This window comes from Pinus tabuliformis, chromosome 3_2, assembly GCF_031772625.1.
Source record: "Pinus tabuliformis cultivar Carrire ecotype Pingquan chromosome 3_2, CPIR1, whole genome shotgun sequence".
Taxonomy (NCBI): Eukaryota; Viridiplantae; Streptophyta; class Pinopsida; order Pinales; family Pinaceae; genus Pinus; species Pinus tabuliformis.
In genome coordinates this window covers 1,071,543,747-1,071,556,065 of record NC_142302.1, presented here as the reverse complement: position 1 = coordinate 1,071,556,065, position 12,319 = coordinate 1,071,543,747, and positions in this window count along the sequence as shown.

Below are 12,319 nucleotides of genomic sequence, written 5' to 3'. Positions count from 1 at the left end.
GCAGGGGTCTGCGCACTTAGCTGCGGACTCTACTAGGCCTCTGCGCACTCAGCTGCAGAGCCTCTACCCTACTATTACCACCCAATACCTTCTGATCTACCTCTATTCTTTACTCAGATCTCTGCATCTCACTATTACATCTCCAAAATATTCAAGACTTAAGACTGACTTTTACACTTAGAGCCTCGCTCTATTTATACAATCCCATGGTCTGTAGACCATGGGTAGGCTGACACACTCTATATTAAATTACATTATTTTATGGCGGACAACCGTAGACTCTTACGCTCCGCGCTCGCATTTCAAGGGCTCTTTATATTCCATGGACCAAAACTTGAGCTTTAAGCCCCAAAAACTCAGTATGGGGGCTCTGCTGCCCAATAGGCTCCTTGACATTTCCATTTTCTTCCCCTAGTATCTGCAGTCAAAGCATTACCTGATAGTTCACCGAAGCTTTTTTGTCCCACCTCCTCACTGAGGATGGAACCAAACACATCTTCAAACTTTAAAGTACTAGATCCAAAGACATAGTTACTAATGGCCATAACTAAACCGTTCTAAATTTCTGGTAGAAAAATAGAGCCCTAACTTCATCATCAAAATTTACTCCTACAGAACTTAACTAACTGGTAACCGTATTAAACTCATTTAAATGATCAACAACAAATCCACCTTCTGACATCTTCATATTAAAGAAATTGTTCAGAAGGAATACCTTATTCGAGGCCAAGGGTTTTTCATATATTTTAACCTAGCCCTCATTAGACCTTTCATTATTTTTTCCTTCAAAATATTGAAGCCTACCGACGCTGCTAGGCACAATCATATTGTTCCTAATGCTTTTCTGTCAAGAACCTCCCATTCTTCATATAACATACTCATTAGCTTCTTTGTCTTTCCACTCAATGTTAGGTACATATCTTTTCGTTATAGATAATCATCCATCTGCACCTTCCGTACCTAGTATTTTTGGCCATTAAATTTCTCGACCCTAAACTTACCATCTTTTGCCATTGCTCCAACTCGAACTAAGAACCTGTTGACAACTCGAAATTCTCTACCTACAACACTATAAGGGAGACCACCCGGCCCAGACCTTAGAGCAAATCCTTTTCCATTGGAATTCTGGTTTCAACTGGTTAAACTAGGTCCAATTACCTTGTCTCTATATCCAATCACTTAATGTGTGACTTTCATCTACCAATAGGAAAGAGACATCAAACGAGGCCTCCTTCTGGTCAAGCAAGAAAGTGATGATTAAGCTGATCCGGGGCTCAACCAAGCCAAAACTAAGGTTTGCCTCTTTGGGAGGAGGACTTCTAGAAATACAAAATTAAATCTAAATGAAAAATTATCCTAAAATGTAAACAAAAGAAAAGTATCCTAATCTTATCTCAGTTAGGCAGATATAGCTCTAACCAAACTAAGACCATAATATTTAAATGATTTGGATTTAAATATGTGTGGCTTATAATGAATATCAAGCTAATGAAGTATTTTAATTAACTGACATTATGAATGTCAAAAAACATTATGTTGAAAGATTTATTAACAAAAATAATTAATCAACAACATTTAGCAAGTAGATCACAAAACGATGACGATTATTAAATCAATAATTAAAATGATTAAACAATGACATAAGGAAATAGTTCATAGAATATTACTCTTTATTAAATCCAAACAATTTTTTTAAGCAAATAGTTACTCACAAATCATAATTCAACCCACAAGAGCAGAGATAAATAATAACATATTATTCAAGTAAATTACTCATGTTGACAATAGTGCAGAAATATAAATAAAATGACACATTTTTTCCATCATAAAATGAAACCGGTATTTAAAATAATAGTATTATAAATACTAATTTATTGAATCTATTTCTCTAGCTCTAGTCTCCAACGGTCTTTTACAATGCTTTGAATTTCTACTGTTAAAACAAGAGTTGCAATACTGCAATCTCTGCCCATTATACAAAATTCAGAATGCCAAAGAAAAATCTTGAATAATTCCCCACATCTAAGATTTTCTCTCGTCTCACCTAAAACTCTAAATCCTCATTACAACAGTGCTTTTAAGAATTCCATAATTGCAAAGAAGAGAAGTCTCCAATACATTCTAAAATCTACTATTTATAATTTTACAGAAAGAATTCTTAATAGGAAAGTTGTTTAAGAGTAGTTCCGCTCAATCAAATTTCATTGGCCCAAAATCATATTCTTTTATTGCTAGAGAATTCTCATTGATTGAAATTTTCTTCTCTTCATCTCTTCAACTATTTACATGCAAAATATCAAACAAAATTTAATTAAATTGCAAATTAAAATCAAAATAGTAAATATGGAATATAAAACATATCCAATCAAAACTTAAGTACATAATTAAATAAAAAGAAATATGATCTTTCTATTGATTCTTGTGAAGCTATAATTGTTCAAGGTGAACATAGATTAATGGATCTGCACTTAGTAGAAGCTGTGAGCAAATGAAAATACTAAAAACTGAACTCAAAAAATTATTTTTGTTTAAACATTCAGGGATTGATATTCAGCTAGAGTTTATACCTATTAAATGATTAAATATATTAATGAAACCACTTCGTAAGTATTCTCCATGACCTTATCTATTGAACAAGTCATCTTGGGCCTCATTTGGCCATGTAAAACTCAACTTAGGAGCTTCTAACGTTGAGGAGCCAAAACTGTGAGAATTCTAAAAAATCAGTTGCCTAGACTAAAAATAATTTTTTTAATTAAAATCTACTCCTAAATTAAATTACAATTATTACTTATTTAATACTAATTTAATTCTAATTACATTATTAAACTTAATTAATTACAAATTAATTATCAAATATTTAAAATAATTTTTTAATTAAAAATTAAAACTAATTAAAAAGTTAATTAAAAATAAATAAATTATATTAAAATTATAATATTAAAATATAATTAAAATATATTATTAATATAATACACATATTCTACATACCATATTAATCAAAACTTCAAACAAATAGCATAATACATGCCCCTTTATTACATATGGTGAAGAGGATGGAGTCAGTGAGGTGGATTGATAAGGTGGAAGAGGTTGAGATAAGCGTGATATAGGCGAGAGGACGGAGTGGGAGTTATAAGGTGAAACAAAAAAACTGTGTATTAAAAACAAATAGCCACCATACAAAATTTATCGCAAATCACAAAATTTTAAATGAGTGCATAATAATTTTACGATATGTGATATGGGATACTGCGACATCACGAGTTTTATATCAGATCGAGATTTTTATTTCAGGATTTTATTTCAGGGTTTTGAAATCAATATTTTGAAATTGTGATTTTTATTTCAGGATTTTGGAAAGGAAGAGGTGATGTGAATTGGGACCCACATGGAATTAGAAATTCTACAAAATGGACTATGACCACTTTGCAGTTTTGAGATTTTGAGTTTGACAATTTATTTTGAAATAAGAATTTGGAATAAATTACCCGAGAACCCGAATACAAATTTTTAAATGTTCTACAATTTGGGTGGGTCATTTTCTAGGACCTTTAGTGAAAAATAAAAAAATTAGTAAAAAATAACTAAGGATTAATATTTACAATGAATTATCATTTTAATTGCAAAAGTTAAATGTTATACATTTTGTACGTTTTTTAACCAATGCGACAAAATGATCAAACTTCAAAGGAGTTCCATTTACAAACTGGCTGGCCAAATGAGGTGAAATGAGTATTGATGGGAAGCTTACCAAAAGTCGAATTCAATGAAACAATGAAAATAGAAATCTGATGAAAAGGAAACAATGGAAAAATTGTATGATAATTAAGTAAATAAGAATCATAAAAGGCATTTAGCCAAAAAATTGAAGGTGTCATAAAGGGTACCCATTATTTGAAGTAAATAAGTAAAAAATGGTGTTGTTGGGTTTTTCCTACAACAATGGTGACACACTAGGAAGAACCAATTATCGTTGATTAGAGGTAAGGAACTTTAATTTGCCCAAAGGTTAAAAATAATGGAATTCATGAATCCATCTAACAATAAAACATTTCCATGGGTCCCACTTAAAGAGATTAAGCAATATGAGTTTATAAATATAATTACTGAAAGAAAACTTAAGTAAAAGTCATGAATCAAAATTTAGGAGAAATTTATTTTCACGTTACCTCATATGAAAAATAGGAGAAGGTAAAGAGATAAATTTTCTTTGATAAAACATATATCCATTGTTATGAATGGTATCTGACATCGCTTCACTGCTAGAAAGCCTAAATAGTACTCCGCATGAAGTTGTCTTTTATGCTGATACAAGCCTACCACATTGTTAGCAAACATCTGTAGCCTTGATAGGTTTACCCCTATTTCCCATGCTTCCTCTTTTAATCAACCTTTTGATAAGAGAATTTGCAAGCTTTTAATTTATGATGTACTTGACTGAAAGTGGTGGGATAGTATTAGAGTCTTATGTTTAATGGACAAAAAACTTTCATAATGTTGACTCCAAGTTATTTTCATGTGCCTATCAGTGAGAGGTTTTTATAAAGTTGAGGTTTGGGAGAGATCCATTGTGTTAAACTCAAATAATTTCTTTCCTTGAAAAGGTAAATTATATTTCTTAGTAAGGATGTGTGTTCCTCCATGAGAAATATTTAAAGCAAGATGGTTTTATGGTTTCATAAAGATATGTCTTTAACGATAAATGAAATTCACAGAAATAGATAGAGTTAAAAGATCTCCCATGTATGTCAACCACTATTGTGTGAGAAAAAGGCCTCTCACATAAATCATGGAGGAGTCACCAAAATCAAATCATAAATGAAAGAAAAAGGAAAAGAATTCTAAAAAGAAATCAACAAACAAAATAAAAAAATGAAGAAAGCAAAAGTTGAAAGAAAAACCTAAATTTAAAGAACCTACTCCAGCAAGATTAACTATACAAATGTGTGAACACAAGAAGTAAAAGATGATAAACATATGTACGTTCCTTCTTATGTTGAGATTTAGATAAATTTTACCTTATAGAGTTATAAGAATTTAGGCTTCTGATAATAGTGATGCTAAAACTCAACCCAAATGAAAAAGTTTATGCCTGCTATAATTTTTCTTGTTTCAAAGCAAAAACCTGCAAAAAACATCTTAACCATTTTCTAATAAAAGAAATGCTTAAAAAAAATAGACTAAAGGTTCAAAAACTTCCCAGTTTAGCTGATTCAATGAGGACCATTACTGCTTCTTTTAAAAACTTGAAAGAAAACCAGAAAAATGAGAATGAGCTTCAAAACCGATCAAGTAAAGGTGTGAAAGATCATGAATACCTATAAAAAGAGAGCTTAATATCAACAAAACTAAAAGGGAAGAATGAAAGTGGGCATATGAAACTTACCATTGGAGAATTATTTAATCTTACCTGATAGACAACATCATCTCTAAGAAAAGATAACTTCTTGCTTTAATTAGAATTAAAAGCATGAAGAAGTTGAATTGAATAAAATCTTATTGACCTAAAATTATCATTTATTCAATCTAACTAAGGCAAGCAGTAAACTAGAAGGAAACAATTTTTCATATTCAAGCAATCAGAACTAAAACAAATCCACAGAAATGAAAATAAAAGGATGCTTCTTTATGAATAATATCAAGGATTGTTGTGATAATATTACAAGTTTCGTACCTACTCCGTGATTTTCATAAATTGTCCATAATCAAGACTAAATCCAAAACAATGTAATACAAAGTGTAGATGGAGGGGTCTTGGATTTTGTATGCTAAATATAGAGTGATATATCAAAACTCAATTATAAGAGAAATCAAGAATGATTTAACCATGTTTCAATATCATTACCTCTTCCAAATTTCTTATAAATTGTTACATTACCTTAGTGTATGCTCAAGGGTGCCTTCAAAAGAAAAGGAATATGCTCAATAAAATATTATTGAGATGACAAAATGTGCATCGAATAATGAGTCAAAGGAAAAAACGTAAACGAATTGGGGGTGATGAAATTTTCCATCAACCATGCAGATTTTCGAGAAGAGTAAAATATTGTCAATCTGCATACATAATGAAGAATGTATATCCCTATAGTCAGAAGGTTATCCTCATGAATGAATACTTGGATTTGTTGAAATTATGATTAAAATACATACGATATCTCAAATAGGCTCATACTCCCTTCGGAAAAACAATTGTGACTAAAACAAGAATAATATGAATGAGTGCGATACCATGATTCTACTAAATTTGGAAATTGTAAGATTCAGAACAAGCATAGATAAAATAATAAATAAGATCATTTGTTGTAAGTGCTTTATGCAAAAATTTCCTCGGTTTGTAGCAAATTAGAGTAATAATGAGTATAAGCATTTCATTCCAGGTGCATCGATGAGAGATAGAACATGATTATTTACTCATATTGCTAAATGAAAAACATGAATTCCAATGTTTCTGCAAAATGAGCATCATCAGAGAAAAATATCAGAGAAATATTATGGATGTATTTTTGAAACACGCAATATTCTCAACTTTCGATAGGCCTTTGAATGTAACAACTAAAAATATAATCAAGAAGAGATATCAGAGGTCCTTCATCGAAGATTTGATATTGGGTGTGCGAAAGGGTATGAGCCAATTGGAAGTCGCGATATGATAGTTTCGATATGGATAGTGAGAATTTTATTGAGGATTAGAGGTTCGCGAATATCATAGATTGTCAGATAGGCATATCATAGTATCGATGAATTCATCTATCAAAGAATGAGCGAGAAGGGATATCAGAGATTGGCAGATTAGAATTTCAGAGATCGACGAAGTGAGGTTCACACAGAAAACTATGATATTTGGAAGCTCTGATAATGCTATGTGGCACCTATGGGGTCAAAACTTTTATTATTATATTCATACAGAAGCACTTAGCTTAAATTCTCATTTTTAATAAAAAATCATTTAATAGTTATATTTATTATTAGAAGTATTCGATCGAAGAAAGATGTTATCAGAACTTTCGTATGAGGAGAGTTGTGATATTGTAATAATCCGATATCAATTTTCTGATAATGTATTAAAGGTATATCATATTTTTAATGAATATAAGAAAAATTAAAGAATCCTCAAGTTCTGATGAAACAAAAAATACTTCCTTAAACATGTTGCAGATTTAGAAATGGTTGGCTACTTGCTTATCTCAAGTCTCCAAAATCAAGCCAATGAGGACCTGCAAAAGAAGCAAAATATAAATAAGAAATAAAATAAAGAAACGAAAAAATAACAAAAAATGAATACTTGGAAGAATATTGGCTGTAATTTTACCTCATGAATCTTCAAATCCCCCCATGTTACACATCATCTCCTTATTTCGTAAAAATTGGTAAGTAATGAGCTTTTTAATAACATCCACTTCAAATTTACATTAGAGGAAAGGAGTGTTGAATCAAAACAATTCCTTGAAAACTTCTTCATAGACGATTTTGTCACAGAAACAATTTTTAAACCGTATGATAAACTTTTTGAAAAGTAATGCAATGAAGTGCATCACAAGTGTATATCATTCGACTATGGTATGTTTTAATCCACTTTGAAAGGAAATTATAGGGGAATGCCAATAAAAAATTTGGAATCATTACTTGTTTATTAGAAATTTGCAGTAATAGAATAAATGCAAAAAAAATAAATAAAAAACTAATCTAAATTAATCTATTCCTATTGATAACTGAATGGAAGGAAGCTTGACTAGGTATAGTCATACTTCCAATGTAACCATGTAAGCATTTTATTTCCTACATTAATGTAGAGATCAAACATTGGTAAGAAAAATCCAAATATAATTAAGCTAAGAAAATTAAATTTGAATGCAGAATGTACATTTATTGCTAACATAGTTAAAAAAAATAGCTTATTTAAAATAACCTTCACTTGAAATTTCCCTTTCAGCTGAATCTCAATTGGATCATAGAAATCTACATGGATTTCCATTAATGATTGTAAGTGATCCAAAAGAGAGGATAACAAGCCAGATTATGAAATTGAATTAATAGATACGATGACATACAAAAATTTGTCAGTCTTATGTGTATATGTTAAATTATTAATGATCTTTCATGTAGGAAAACTTTCCAAATGTATTTCAAATGGGTCTATGAAATATGAATAGAAATCAAACAGATTTTATGGAATATTATTAATTAAATTAGATTTCTAGTCATATTCAAACAATTTATTCCCAATTGTTGTTTCATATTGAGAATGCATGCTAGAAAGAAAAGTAAGCTAATAAGATACAAACATCAAATAGAATTGAAAGATCAAAAGCTCTTGATGGTTATAATTTATATTTTGTGATTCTTCTTCACATTCTAGCAATACATATTGTGAATTTTCTACACATAGTTGTTTGATATGCCAGCAAAAGGCATCTAAGAACTGAAAAATATTAACAAAGAACAAATCTCAACACAATGAAAATAGATGAAGTACAACTAATAAAATCAAATTAAAATTTACAATATTGTTACAATTAATGTTACAACGTAATTGGAATTGATTTAAATCAATTTCCCCCTCACATGCATTAGCGAAAGAATAACAAGGATCATTGGCATTGACTTGCGGAAGAGGAAATTATTATGAACCACAAACAAGTGTAATATCTTGATGATCACATGATTTATAAATTGGAAAAGACTCTTGAATGTTGAAATCATGAAGACTATTTTTTACTTTAGAATGAGAATTAGTTGGAACAACTTCTGAGTTAAAATTTTCTTCTTTCCCACATATGATTGATCTCTCATCATGCGAATTTAATTGGGCAAAATATGTTTCAACTTTCTCAATGTCAGAATTATTCTCATAAATAAATTCATGAAATCTATTGAAATTTTCTTCATTCCCACCAGACGAATAAAAAAAAGAAGGAAAATTAGCTAGGTTCATTAATGTTGGAAGAATGATCAAGAAATAATTCTTTATCTTGATAAAAACTAACAGAGAATTCATTTGAATCAATCTCACTGCTTTCTAGAAGAGTGTTCATGCAATCAGCACGGAAATTACTTTCAACAAAAATATTGGGATAAAGGGAAAAATGTGAATCTGAAGAAATGAATCTACAATATTCTTTTCTTATATTTTTTTCATTACTAATTTTAGATCTTTTGTCATTTAATTGATTAACTATGCTTTCTTCAAGAATATTGTTTGGTTTCCATCAATTTTACATTTGATCATCATGAAAGAATTCAAAAATTTGTACAGCAAGTTGCATATTATTGGAAATTTGAATTTCTTCTTGTACTTACTGATCTATAATATGATTTTCTAAATTTAATGCACATTGATTTTCAGATTTCAAGGCAATTGCTTCTCCAATATTGTTGCTAGTGTCTTCTTGTATTTGAATAGAAAAATTTTCCAAGATTTGTGATTAAGATTCATTGACATGTGAAGGTTCATCCTGATCATTATTAACATTGTAGCAAGTGTGCACTAAATAAAGGAATTGATTGTACATAGTAGATGCCACTTCATCATCATTATTTTGTACCTCTGTATTGGAATTCTCAATCATGCTAATCAAATTTGAAGAAGATTGAACAAAGTTTGAAATAATTTCACATGGATTGCGAATTGGAGGAAGAGAGTAAATATATTCAAATCAATCTAACAATACATCTTCCAAAGGCTTATATTCCATTTTCAATCTCAAAGAATTTAAATGAAATCTAATGCTAAAATCAACTAAAGACTCATTTTCGAACTTTCGTATACCTTCAATTTTGTCACATGCCTGTTGGTAGTCATTGTCATCAAATTTACAAACGAGAATTATGATAAATTGATCCCAATTGTGAATAGAGGAAATTGGAAGATATTGACACTATCTTCTAGCTTTTTCCAAGAATGTAAGAGTAAAAATACTACATAAAATATCTTCATCAATTCCTAGAAAATTAGAATTTGTAAATTGTTTAATAAATTGAAAGGCATGATCAAAAGAAGAAGCATTCCTCTTACCATAAAACTTTAACTGAGCCAAGAGTCTTACTACTTCTGGTGGAGTATTGGCAGATGCATGTCTAGAAATACAACTCCTAATGGGAAGTTTTAGAGGAGCCATTGTGATTAAAATAAAATTTTTAAAATACAAAAAGCTCCAAAAGGCAACAAGTCTTCAAGACCTCCTTCTATCCCCAAAAATGTTGAAGGCTCAAAATTCTCTTCCTACAACACTATAAGGTGGACCACCTAGTTCAAACCTTGGAGTAATTCATTTTCCATTCAAATGGTGGTTCTGAATGGTTAAACTAGGTTCAATTACCTTCTCTCTATCCCGAATGGCTTAAAGTTTCACTTTTATCTACCAATAGAGAAGAGACATTAGATAAACCCTCTTATTGATCAGGAAAGAGAGTTATCCTTCAGCTGGTCAGGGGCTTAGCCATGCCACAATTAAATTTTTCTTGTTTGGGAAGAGGACTCCTAGAAATATAGAATTAAATCTAAATGCAAAATTATCCTAAAATTCGAGCAAAAGGAAAAGTATCGTAATCCTATCTCATTTAGGTAGATATAGATCTAACCCAAATAATACAATAATATTTATATAACTAAGACTTGTTTGTCTTATAACGAATATCGAGCTAAAAAAATAGTTCAATTAAATGACATTACGAATGGAAAAACACATTCTGCTTAGAGATTTATAAACATAAATAATTAATCAACAACATTTAGGAATTAGTTCACAAAATGATGATGATTATTAAATCAGTAATTCGAATGACTAAATAACAATATAGGAAAATAGTTCACAGAATATTATTGTTTGTTAAATCAATTAAAAGACAAATTTATGAGCAAATAGTTACTCAGAAATAAAAATTCAACGCACAAGAGAAAAGATAAATTATAACATATCATTAAGGCAAACAACTCACATTGACAATAGTGCACAAATATAAATAAAATGACACATTTTTGCCATCATAAAATGAAAACAATATTTTAAACAATAGTATTATAAATACCAATTTATTGATTTTGTTTCTCTAGCTCTAGTCTCCAACAATATTTTACAATGCTTTGAACTTCTACTGCTAAAAGAAGAGTTGCAGTAGTGCAAGATCTGCCCATCATACATAATTCAGAATGGAAAAGAAAAATACCCAATAATCCCCTAGATCTGAGTTTTTCTCTCCTCTCACCTACAACTGTAAATACTCATTACAATATTGCTTTTAAGAATTCTAGAATTGCAGAGAAGAGAAGCCTCTAATACATTCTACAATCTACTGTTTATAATTTTACCAAAAGAGTTCTCAATAGGAAAGTTGTTAAAGAGTAGTTCTACTCAATCAGTTTTCATTGGCTCAAAATATTATTCTTCTATCGATGGAGCATTCTCATAGATTGAAATTTTCTTCTCCTCATCTCTTCAGTTGTTTCCCTGCAAAAATCAAACAAAATTGAATTAAATTGCAAATTAAAATCAAAATAGTAAATCTGGAATATAAAACATATCTAATCAAAACTTAATTACATAATTAAATAAAAATAAATGTGATCTTTCTATTGATTCCTGTGATGATATATTTGGTCAAGGTGAACATAAATGAATGGATCTACACTTAGTAGAAGTTGTGAGAAAATGAAAATGAAGAAAATTAAACTTAGAAAATTATTTTTGTTTAAAAATTCAGAGGTTGATCTTCTGCTGAATTTTATACCCATTAAATAATTAACTCTAGTAACGGAACCACTTCAAAAATATTCTTCATGATTTTATCTATCCAAGGATCCATTCCTGGCCTCATTGCCTAAGGAAAACTCAACTTATGAGCTTCTAAATTTGATGAGCCAAAACTACGAGAATTCTGAAAAATTTGTTGCGTAGGCTAAGAATCAGAATTTTTTAATTAAAACCTAATCCTAAATTACAATTGCAATTATTACTCAATTAATAATATTTTAGTTGTAATTAAGTTATTAAACTTAGCTAATTTGAAAATAATTATCACATAATTAAAATAGTTTTTTAATTAAAAATCATTATGATGATGATGATGATGGTGGTGGTTAACATCCACTGAGACCAAATTGGTCTATCAGACCTATAATTTTCTTAGTTCTGAATTGTCTGGCTTCTCTTCTTTCTTGGTAAGATTGGTGTTGTAGCTTTCTTTTTTTTCCTCTACAGTCTTCCAACTTCCTTTATCTTGCATCTCCTTCATCTCTTCTGGTTCTTGGGACATTGGTGTCTTAGCTTCGTGATCTGTTGTGTTTGTCCTTTTGAAGATAGTCAGAGAAGAATTTTGGTCT